Source organism: Stegostoma tigrinum, chromosome 2 (assembly GCF_030684315.1).
Source record: "Stegostoma tigrinum isolate sSteTig4 chromosome 2, sSteTig4.hap1, whole genome shotgun sequence".
Lineage (NCBI taxonomy): Eukaryota > Metazoa > Chordata > Chondrichthyes > Orectolobiformes > Stegostomatidae > Stegostoma > Stegostoma tigrinum.
This window is the reverse complement of record NC_081355.1, coordinates 5,538,940-5,551,872: the sequence shown is the minus strand read 5'-3', so window position 1 is coordinate 5,551,872 and position 12,933 is coordinate 5,538,940.

Genomic DNA, 12,933 nt, shown 5'->3' with positions numbered 1-12,933 from the left:
CCCCAGATCTTTGTTGGTGACTTTGCTTCAAACTTGAAGGTACATCATTTGCCCTTCTGTCAAAACCTGCATTGCTTAAAGCATCACCGAGAGCTTGAAAGATTGTACAATTTAAACTGCATATTCGGTACGTTTGCATTGACCAGTTAAATGTGCATTGTATTTGTCATGAGTGAAATATGATTTGGTGGTAAGAGCTGAGAAAGAACATGATGTTGCTTGCCTTGTTTTGCAAGAAACACATGTTGACGATGAATCCAGTGCCTGAAAACTCTCATCTGGGTCGGATTCAGGTAACAGCAGTAGTATGCCATGTGAACTAAGGCATTGCGACTCACTTACGACACAACCTAACACTATAGAGAATTGAATTGTTGCTTCATGGTGTAGAACTGAAGTCGCTATAGTCTAACCAAACAATAAGGATTCTCTCTCATTAGAAAGAGATAATTGGTTGTGGTTCAACCTGAGGATGACCACGCCTCAGGTGGGGGGAGAAATTGTGAAGAATTTAGAATGATGGAAGGAAAATTTGAACTTATTCCAACATAGATGTTATTGCCAGTAGGAAATGCAGTAATCAAAAATGTGCACAGCAGGATCCCATAAGCAGCACTGTAATAATGACGAGATTATCTATTTGTTGGAGTATTGATTAAGGTGTCAATGTTGGTCAGGATACAGGAGGTAACTTTCCAGGTCATCTTCGATCTTTTATCGCCCGAAGGAATAGACAAGATCATGGTCCAATTTCTCATCTGAAGGACATGGCCTCCAACCACATAACTCACCTTCAGTGAAGGTAAAGTCACCATCATCCTACTGGACCATAGGGCTGCTTTCTCTTTAGAGAGACATAACTGGTGGTGAGCTGAACCTGAGAGTCACCAAGCCTCAGGCGTGGTGTGAATCTAAGTATGTGGGACCTTCATGGTAACTTTAGCCTGTACTACGCTGGGAGCGTCAGCCTTCATAGTTCTGCCCAGGCCTCTGCTGTGGGACTTGCATGCAGAACTCTTGGGAGAAATTCATGTTGCTGTTCAGTCCTTCTTGAATTAAGTAACGCTTCTCCCTCCAAATATTTATAATTTAAACGATCTCACTGATTTATTTACAAGGGAGCTGGCTGTGAGGAGTTACTGAGCTCAAAAGTGAAAGACTTGAATTAGCAAACATCTGAAGTAACAAGTTGAGAAGCCTGGGTTATTGACTGCATCTCCACCGACTGTCAATTCAACTTTCTCACACATTCTGAAGCTCCGTTCTTCCTCACAGCAGGCTCCAAGATTATTTCACCAGTGCTTGCTGTTTATCTTTACTACAGAAATGTTTGTGCTCATTAGGATATCGGGCTGAGAGCACAGTGAAATGGAATTATCCTTTCTGGTTTTGTTTTTGAACAGCGCAGCCTGGTAGAAAATAGACCTCCTGTCATTCTGTCCCAGCCATACCCTTTAACAAGAGCCTGACTCCATTACTGTGTCATTTCTGAATTCTACATCAGCTGCATTGCACTGTGGAGCTCAGTGCAATCATTAATTTATAACCACTTTGTATCAAGTTATGAGCAGTTTTGTTCGGTGCAATATCTAAGCTTCTTCTGTAAGAGAGGTTTATAATCTATAAAAAGAGAATACTTTCATCCCACTTGCATGGATCACGTTTAGAGATAGGGCTCTAGTTTACAACATGGTGGTCTATTGTTTAACCCAATACTCTATCCTTACTGATCAAAGGGGCACTAACATCATGGTAAACCTGTCTTTCTGCTTTCACATATAACAGCCAGAAAAATGTACATTAACACCGTTAGCACCTTTATTGTAGAAAATGAAGAACTTCAGCACACTTCATAAAGGCAATAATTGAAACAGAAACATCCTTTGCTTAAAAATGTGATAATAGCTGGTTCAAACATTTGCTGAAAGCTATTTATTTTAGAGAGGAAATGAAAGTTGGAAAGGGAGGTCAAGAGACAGAATAATTTAGAAGGGGAAGATCAAAATACAGGGATTAGACAGCTAACGAAATGGCTACAGAAGTAATTTAAAGTGTGAGAGGATTTTAAAGGCTGAATTTTTAAAATTTTTCAGTACTTTTAATTATGGGCTGAAATGGGAAAAAAGATTACAGCAAACATATTATTAACTGACACCAATGGGACCAGGAGTGTACTGGGGATTAAATGTTCCAGATGATGAGGCCCACATAATCAATGTAAAAACACACAGTAAGTAATAGAAAAGTAAGGTAGGGTGCATGCACATCATTGTTATACTTTACTTAAAGCAGAAACTGCAAAGAATAAATTAACTTTGCCTGAAATAAAATTTATCTGCAGAGAGCCTTCTCACCCTCAATTGACTATTTGGATAATACAGTGAAGTTCTGGTATTTCAGTTGCTTTGTTTTGCCAGTTATCAAGAGTACCAGTTTATAAGGTGCCAGTTAAAACAAAGTTTGTCATATAGATAAAGGGATTGCTGCACTTTTTAAAAACAGGCTACCAACCCTCATTGTAAGTTACACTTACAATTCTGCTTGCTCAAGGCATGTATCGATTGGGTCCAGTTAAATTTCTGTTGAATGGTGATCTTCCAGGATCATAGCGGGTATAGCAGCATATTGTTTATGGTACCAGTTAGCAGCTCCGAACTGTCAACTTGGCCCGCTGGGGATGGGATGCTGCTTCAGCTGCTGAGCTGGAAGGTTTTGCACAAAATTCAGTGCTGCCACTTTCACTGCAGTGCTGTGGGAGTGCTGCCGCGTTGAAGAGGCTGTCTTTTGAGTTAGGTTTTAAGACAAGGCTGCATCAGCTTCCTAAAGTGAAAGAAACTGACATTATTTTGAGGAACAGAATCTAAGTAATCCGGATATCCACCTCAGTGTTTATCCCCCAATCCAAATCATTTCAAATCTTGGGTACCTATCATACCAGCAGTGGCCATACCTCCCTGCTATCACTGCCGAGTGCACGATGCAGAGGTGCTGGTGTTGGACTGGGGTGGGCAATGTCAGAAGTCTCACAACATCAGGTTATAGTCCAACAGGTTTATGTGAAATCACAAGCTTTCGTAGCGCTGCTTCTTTATCAGGTGAAATGAAGAAAAGCACACAGGCACAGAATTTATCGGCAGAGAGAACAAAAGATCACACAAATGTAATGAGTGGAGTGTCGACAGGCTGAATAATATGTCTCTGCAGATGATCAAAAGCGTCGGATGGTGTGAGTAAAGTGTCAACAGCTGAATAACAAGTGACCTAATGATCTATCATCTGATCAATTGAGGCAGAGAGATAATTACAAAAAAAAATTTTAAAAATGAGATGGTGCTGGAGACAAACCAAACAGCTGGAATAACATGGTAGGTAGAAGAGTTGCATGCCAAGGGTCTAACCAAAGTAATAAGTAATCCAAAACTGTACAAGCTAATTAGGTAGAGAGATCATAACAAGTTATCAAGGTTTTGGTGTTAAAACAGGACAGCTAGGAAGATTTTACAGATGCAGAACAGTATGGTGGGGTCATGTGTAGCATGATGCAAACTCAAGATCACGGTTGAAGCTGTCTTCATGGGTACGGAACTTGGCTTTCAGTTTCTGCTCGACAATTCTGCATTGTTATGTATCTCAAAGGCCACCTTGGAGGATGCTGAAGATCGGAGGCTGAATGGGTTCCCTGACTGGGAGGGAATGTTCCTGTCTGGTGATTGTGTGTGGTATCCATTCATCCATTGTTGTAGCATCTGCATGGTCTCACCAATATACCATGCCTCAGAGCATCCTTGCCTGCAGCATATGAGGTGGAAAACTTTGGCCGAGTCATATGAGTATCTGTAGTGTATGTGATAGGTGGTGTGCCCAGGTATGATGGTGCTGTCCATGTCTTGCCGAGATTGCCATGGCAGGGTTGTGTGTTGTTATGGTTGATGTTGCCGTGAAGGTTGGATGGTTTACAGCGAGTGATGGTCTCAGGTTTGATGATTGTTTGAAGTGAGAAGTGGGGGCATTGGGATGATCTTGGCGAGGTGCTCATCATCACTGAAGACATGGTGAAGGCTGCAACTTCTCACCTTCAATAGCTTCCATATGCTCGGTGTGTAAAAAAATTGCCAGTTATGTCTTTTAAAAATCTGACTCTTTTCACCTTAAAAATGTATTTTCTAGTCTTGAGATCCCCTATCCTAGGGAAAAGGCAACTACCATTAACTCTATCTGTACGTCTCATTGTTTTATAAACTTCTATCAGGTTACTTCTCAACCTCCTATGCTCCCATGAAAAAAAGTCCCAGTCTATCCAGTCTTTCTCTATTACTCAAACCTCCCACACCTGGCAACATCCTGGTAAATCTCTTCTCAACCCTCTCCAGCTTGATAGTAATCCTTCCTACAACTGGGTGACCAGAACTGGACACTGTATTCCAGAAGAGGCCTCACCAAGGTCCTGTACAACCTCAACATCATTTCCCCAACTCCTACACTCAAAGGACTGAGCAATGAAGGCAGGGGTGCCAAATGCCTTTTTAACCACCCTGTCAAATGTGACGCAAACTTAAAAGAATTATGTACCTGCATCCCTAGGTCCCTCTGTGCTACAACACTACTCAAGGCCCTACCGTTAATTATTTAAGCCCTACTCATATATTGTACCAAAATGTAAGACTTTGCATTTATATTTATATTATGTTTAAGAACAGTTACTCATAATGCTCTTACCTTGGATAAATATAGGTTGTCAGAAATGAGTTGAATACATTTTGGGGAGTGTAGCAGGTCCAGCATTAACATCACAGAAACATCACTGCTAGTTTAATACAAGCTGTTTTATTGCCCCCAGCTTCAGTAAATGAGAATTGAAACTCTGCTGTGCTTCTCTGCCTGCCTCACAATAGGGGATTACCATATGCTCCATGCTAATGGCTTAAAATAAAACCTTTCCCGCGATATACTGATTGTGCCCAATATTACTATGGCTTCTGTCCGTCCAACTCATTACTGTTTAGTTCCTAACGTCTCAAAATCAAACACTTTAAGTTTGCCTTTTTTCCATCTGTAATCTCTATGTTTTAATTCAGTTGTGAGTGTAATTTGCTGGAGCAGAGATTTAACTCATTTTCCACAACATTTGAAAACATTAAGTGGCCGCCCATCCATTCCTCCCTGTACATTGTCCAGCTGAATATCTTCCAACACTTTGGGCAGAATTTGCCCAGTCTCATGGGAGATAGGGCTGGCAGGGAAGGGGCGGGGAAAATTGCTCTGAAAGGCATTGGGCCAGCTCCATGCTGTGTTCTCACATCCATATTCCTCCTGCGGGAGGCAAGCACAAAATGAAGTGAAGCTACTTAAAGAACCAGTTCATGCAGATTACTGTAGCAGACCAGTGTAGACGCTCCTCATCTCCCCCCCCACCCCCCACTGTGCTCTGACAGTGAGCCCTTTGTAACATTTTCATAGGATGTCAGCATTGCTGTCTAGGCTAGCATTTATTGTCCATGCCTCAACAGGGCGATTGTGAGGCACTTTCTTGAGCTGCAATATGCTGTAAGTACGCTCCCAGTATTTTTTAGTGAGTTGGAGTCCAAAGATTTTGACCCAGTAATTCTTAAAGAGCTGCTGCTAAAGTTACAAGTCAGGATGATGTGGTCTGCAGGGGATGCCACAGGCATGAATCAGTGGCGAACTGAGTGGATGTTGAAGGTCAATCAAGTAGCTTTGTCCTAGATGCTGCCAAGCTTCCGGAAGTGTTGTTGGAGCTGCACTTATCCAGGCAGGTGGACCAAATTCCATCTCACTCCTGACTTGTGCCATGTAGATAGAGAGAGTCAGGAAGTGAGTTACTCAGTTCAGCAATCTGAGCTCAGCAGCAGATCAAGGCTCAGTAACAACTACAGGATATCTAAATGTTTCTGGGCGACAAAGGCAACACTGCTGATTTCCCATCTACACGAAACACTGGGAGATGGATCTCTCTGCATACTACGGGCCTTGTGTCCTCTCAGCTTCTCCCCCAGTACTGATGGGAACTCCTGTTGTGTTCCCTGTTATTCCTGCTGCTTGTTGTGTGCTTGGTGACACAGTGTGGACTGCCAGCTTCCCTTTGCAGTGGGCATTATGTGCTGCAGCCCCCAGCCCCCACACCCACACCTGCCTGTCCCCCTTGAATGGACAACCAAGACACAGGCCACTTCTTGTGACGTTCAATTGAAAAAAATGTGTTGCTGCCTGGGACATGACCTGAAAATGAACCCGATATTGGATTTCCAATGCTTGTGGTAGAATTCAGACTTTTCACACCTGCTGAGATCTTCCAGCACACCTGGACACAGCTGATGACTCATAGGGTGAGATTTTCCCTTTTCTGGAGGTGGCAAGGGAAGTGGTGAGAAGGCGTGCTAATGGAGCAAATTGGCCCTAGCGAGATTCTCACTCTGTTCTCACCATCTGGAAAATTAAGACCTGGGAAAGAAGGTACTTCAGAGTCTTTCTCAAGCCAACACCAATTCATGACCTTAAGTGGTCAATTAATGGCAAATTAAGAACTTTTCCAATTCCCTGATCACGTCTCGTCTGAAAGGGCAAGAGAGGTGGTGGCTAGTTTCCCTTAATGGGAAACCAAGAAAACCTATCTACCAGTTTTGGAAGTGAGGTTTCATTTGCTCTAATCTAGGGTAATTGGAGGCATGGATTGCAAACACGTTGATGGCCTGCGAAAGCCATACCTTTGTCCTCACCTCCACACCCAGTGCTGGGGGTGAATGCAAAATGGAATTCTACATTCTTTATGCAGGAATTAGACTTCTACTGGAAGTCAGTCGCTAGATGGATTAAGCATGGTGCAGATTGAGCCCAACAGTACAGAATCGCTCTATTTACCAGCTGAGGCAGTTTATGAAGGAACTGTCTCCTCATCTTGCCACCTGCCTCTTCACCTTGCCCCACATTGGTGACTAGTGTCCATTTAGCTAAGTAACCAATAATTTCTCTGTTTTCCTAAAAGGTAAAGATAGAAACACAGAAGATGGGAGCAGGAGTTGGCCATTCAGCCAGCCAAACCTGTCCCATCATTCAATCATGGGCTGATCATCCAATTCAGAACATTTTCCAATTTCTCCCCATGCCCATTGACATCTTTACCCATAAGACCCACACCCAACTCCTCAAAAACATTCAATGCTTTGGCCTCAGTTGCTCTTTCTGTTGAGAGAGGATCCCAAAGGCTCCCCACTCTCTGGGTGAAGACATTTTGCCTCATCTCAGCCCTAAATGGTCTATCCCGCATCCTTAGACTGTGACGCCCAGGTTCTGGATTTCCAGGTCATTGGGAACATCCTTCCAGCATTTACTCTGTCTAGTTCAGTTAGAATTTTCTAACGTTCTATGAGATCCCTCCTCGTTTTTCTAAACTCTGGTTGAATATAAACCTAACTTATCGAACCTCTCTTCATATGCCTGTCCTACTATCCCAGAAATCCGATTCCTAGGGTCCTTTGTGGGCAATAGCTAGTTCCCTTTATACTGGTGACCATCATTTCTAAGGTATTGTATGGCATCCTTGGATAAGCTTATGGATGATGATGGGATAGTGTAGGGGGAGGGGCTTAGATTAGTTCACAGGTCGGCGCAACATCGAGGGCCAAAGGGCCTGTACTGCGCTGTATTGTTCTATGTTCTATGTTCTATCCTCTGAGCTATTTACATGGAGTTATACACTGCATGTAGATGCCTTGGAATTTTCTGGATCTTTGATGTGATAGAGGAAATCAGGACAGGAGGAGGCAAAGAGTGGATCCCGAGTGGGAGACGCATCTGCAGAGGACTTGTCAGTGCAGGGAAAATCAAAGGAATGTAGCGAGCAAATTAAACAGAAGTGTGATGTGGATTTAAGGGTTAATTATGCCTTTATTCAGGAATAGCCACTGAGCGTGTGGGAAAGAAGCAATACCAAGCTGATTCAGATCACATGGAACTAGAGCTTGGCCTCAAGTAAGATATTCTTACTCCCTGGTGCTGTGAGGCGGCAGTGCTGACCACTCTACCACTGTACCATCCAGAATGGCTGAACTGGCTGGAAAAATGGTGCAAGGGTTTTCAATTCTCATTGGCCGATGTTGCAGTGGGAGGTCAGTGATAGAGCTCGGGGGAGAGGCTGTCAGCGCTCGGGGCTCATCTGGAGGTAGCTAGCTTTGGCTCTGTGTGGGAGTCCCATAATTTGAAGAGGATATGGAAGTTTGAATTGATCATTTAGCCCTTTTTTCATTTTTTCAATAGATCGTCGCAGATTTGTAAATCGGTACCATTTACCCACCTTTGTTTTTGAAATACTCCTCAATTTTGAAAATTGCCATATCCACAACCATTTTTGGAGAGGGAACTCTTGATTTCCACTCCCTTCTGTGTCAGGTTTCTCTGCCACCTCTCCCTCCTATCTGCTTCAACTATTTCCCCACTCTTACCTTCATCTCCCCTCCTTCCCACCTCTATCTCTCTGTATCCCTCCACATTCATCACCCCCACATCTCCCCTTGTTACCATTCCACTCCCAGCAACTCCCCACTTTCCATATCCCAATTTCCCCTTGCCCTCCTTCTCCTCATAACCCTACTCTTCCCCCTCATTGTCCACTTCACTTCCATCTTCTGCACTCTCTCCCTTGTCCCTCCTTTTTCACTCCGTCCTCACCTCATCATTCCTCCATCACCACACCAATTCCCTTTCCCTTCCATCTTTCCCCATCCAGACCTAACTCTTCTCTCCTGCTCCATTGTGTCCCCAAGAACCCTAACCTTCTCCTTCATCACGTGCCCCTCACCCACCCCCAACCTCTTCCACGCCTACGTTTCACTCAGAAACTGATATTCAAGCCTTTTTATTTTGCTGCAGTGAAGCAGGCACAGTAAATGATCCAGAATGGATTGATGCATTGACTGATTCTTTTTCACAACTGAACTGATTGAGTTTAGGTCAACAAGTTGGAATGAGAGATTGAAGGCCAAATATGGACAGAACTACTGGGAGGTTAGGTAGATCATGGTGGCACATGACCAAATGGAACCTTCTGTTCTTCCTCATGGTCATCAGATGTAAGAATGTTGACTGTAACAGGTCAGATAATGTCCATGGTTTCCATTTTAGATCATCCTTTCCCAGTACTGCCTTTATTCCTTATTCATTCACGGGATGAGGGTGTCACTGTCCAGGCAGCATTTATCGCCCATCTCCAATTGCCCAGAGGGCAGTTAGGAGCCAACTACATTGCTGTGGGTCTCTCTTGTGTGCTAACAACTGGGTATTATTATCCTGTTACAGGGCTGCTCTCCAGATTCCCCTGACTGTTCTTTAGCTCCCCAACTCAACTGCTGCAATCGCTGGATTGGTATCTTCTTCACAGACCACCACGTCTGGGGAGGGGTAGTACAACTTCAATGCCTTTGCAAGCTCATTTTCTGACTCTGCATCTCCATTCCATCAATGGAGTAGCCTTGAAGTTCTTCTCACAGTCCCTTCATGAGTTCTACAGATTCTTCTGCACTACATTTTTTTTTCCAGGCCTTTCCTTCTTTGAAGATGCTTTATGAAGTTTTCTGGATTCTTCACAGAAACATCACCGTCACTATGTTGTATGTTTGGGTCTTCTAGTTACAAGAAGATTACAAAGTCTTCAATAGGTTGCAACAGTAACTAGTTTATTACACATTAATTAACTAGATCCAGCCATACTGAAGCGTAACAATCAGTATTGAAGCCATGTTGTGTCTCTTACTAAGCTCTCATTTAATTTCTCAGTGTGAGGTTCAACTCAAACTGTCCAGATATTAACACTTTTTGTCTGTTTGGCTCCTCTTTCTGCATCCGCCATTCTCCGAAGCAACCAGATTGGGTCATTATCGCTTTCTGTGCAAAGTATTTCTTCCTCTTATCCCCCTCCCATATATCTTGGACAAAATCTTAAACCTTTCCTCCAGTCTTTGTAGCTTCAATTAATGTGAAAGACGTTTCTTTGAGTTATTTTTAAATTCACCCTAACCCTATCACAGATGTGGATTTCACTGGCTAGGCAACTCTTTATTGCCTATCCCAAATTACCCAGAGGGCGGTTGAAAGTCAAACACATTGCAATGTGCCTGGAGTCACATGTAGGCTGGACCAGGTAAGGATGGCAGTTTCCTTCTCTAAAGGACATTCAAGGTCGCCAGAACATTACCTGGGTTTTTGGATGAATATCAGTGATAATACTACTGGGCCATTTTCTCCCTTTTGTTCACCAGATCTCAGACCTTGCAGAATTTAGTCAGGTCCCCTCTTGAGCCCCTTTGCTCTAACTTAACCTTGGAGTTAAATTCCATCCTAAGAGTTCATCTCTGAGCCTCCTCATGCATCTTCACATTCTTTGAAATGTGTTTATGGCACAAATTCCTGACATGTGGTATCAGTTGTGCTCCTGAGATGCTGCTGGGCCTGCTGTGTTCATCCAGCCTCACATTTTATTATCTTGGTATCAGTGAGGTTGCTTTTTACTGGAAAGTAAGATTACGCAAATATCCTGAGCTATTAGTGGGTTTATTTCAAGCAGGAGGGAGGTTAGGAAGGAAAATATGTTTGTCATGTCATTTTTTAGTTGATTAACAAATAGGAGTTTGGTTAGCACAACAGTTTGCCCCTGGTCTATGAAAATGTTGGGCTAAATGCCTAAACACTGTCGTATGTTTCCCCGTATTCTGATACTCCAAAGGACATTTTTTCTTACTGAATAAACAGAAATTATAATTGGTTAACACAGCACACACACTGCAAGGATTGATATTTGGACGACATAAAAGTCTAAGATTAGCCCACAATCTAATCATCATCCACATATGCTTGTTGCCATCCACTACATTGTCCAGGTGTTTGTACAGTTTTTTTACGTTTATTCTCAGGATGTGGGCATTACTGGCAAGACCAACATTTATTGTCACTCCTAGGTGTCATTGAGAAGGTGGTAGTGAGCTGCTTTCTTGAATATGACAGAGTGACTTGATATATATATTTCAAACGACTGCATATTGTGGTGGATCTGAAGTCACATATAAATTATTTAATTAATTTAAAGTTCCGAGTTGGCACGTGTGTTTTCTGTACATGCTTGCATGTATGCATTTGTGTGTGTGAGTTTATGTACATTGGTGTGTATGGATGTGTTTGGGTATCTATGTGTGCGTGTGTGTGTGTGTGCGTGTGTGTGTGCGTGTGTGTGTGTGTGTATGTGTGTGTGTGCGCGCGATGTCTGTGTGTGATGTCTGTGTGTGCCTGTCTGTGTGCACGTGTGTGTGTGTGTGTGTGTGTGTGAGAGAGATATCTGTGTGTGATGTGTGTGCATGTGTGCGAGTGTGGGTGATACCTGTGTGTAATGTGTGTGTGCGTGTGTGTGTGTGTGTGTGTGTGTGTGTGTGTGTGTGTGCGTGTGTGTGTTTGTTTGTGTGTGTGTGTATATATGTGTGTGTGTGTGTGTGTGTGTGTGTGTGTGTGTGTGTGTGTGTGTGGCTGAGGGGAGGGTATGCATGTTGCACTATAGCCTGGTGTCACATGATTTCTGACCTTGTCCACCCCCATCCAACACTGGTACCTCCACATCATTAATAGGGTTAGAATTAGTTCACAGTCAGACCAGTGTCTGGGCAAGGAAAGGTTAACATCTGTATACAATGAACATGATTAAACCTATGTTGGGCATTTCTGGATTACTTGCACAGTTTGCACTCAGATTGAGATGATATGTAACATATTTTTTAATGGTTTTGATGCACTGTAGAGCTGGAAGGCAAATGCTAATTATACATCCCTGCAAATCCTGCTCTAAGTGGACATTAAAGATAGCAGAGTACAAAATCTGCTGGTACCGCTGACAAATGGTGAGAAATTATTTTCGGTGTTGTTCTTTGGATGTGCAAAAGACCAACAAATTTATTGCAACTACACTATAACCTCAGAAGTTGAAGTAACAATTGTTTGCTCAACTGAATAGCTTGTTTGGTGAATGCAGAGGGTTTTAGGAGTACTGTAAAATCCAACCTGCACTTATATGTTATTCTTAGTTGTAATGAAACATCAAAAAGGGACATTATAGAAGAATTATCAAATAAGACTTGGTTCTAAGCCAGAAAAGTAGATATTAAGACAGGTGGAGTGATGTTTTAAAGAATCATCTTAAAGGTGGATAATTACATCAAGAGTGTTAAATGTCTAATATTGCTAAGATTGCAGTTTAATTATAATTAAAATTACACGGAGGAATGAAGAAAGTGATGTGGGGGTGGGTGGGGTTGGTGATTAATTGCTAAAGTTAAAGACGAGGGGGAATGTTTACAAGTTTTTTTTTTACCAGGAAGGAGGTACTTGATTATACTTGTTGATTATATCTGGGATTGGATATTACCCAGCTGAAAAGCAGAAAGGGGTCATGCTGCTCGGAATGGGGAATAATTTTAGACTGATTCCTGAAGAAGTAAGTTTAAGGACTTTGTGAAGCATAATAATAGCAGGAGACTTTCAGTTGCATTGAAGATAATAGAAGTAGGTGTACTGCCTGTGAACTCACTTGCCAGTCTCCAAGTCACGCAGGAAAGTATTTGGAATGTTAATTTTTATGAATGGTTAATTCCAAACTAAAATGGAATTATGATTTTAGAAGCTAGTTAACGACCATTTCTACCTGAATATATGGCCCATGTGATTCATGCTATTCTTGGAGGTGTGCTTTTAGAAGGGAAAAGGACATAGTAAGCTGTTGGGCTTTTGGGTTACAGGGTTTCTAAGATATCACAGAGGCTCGCAGACACAAATATGTTTGTAGCCATCTGAGAGGCAGAGAGCAAGAGCCAAGAGACAAGAGGCAGCACTCCTGCACCAAAAGCAGGGAAAATGCTGACTTTATTGGCCACAATGCAGAATGCT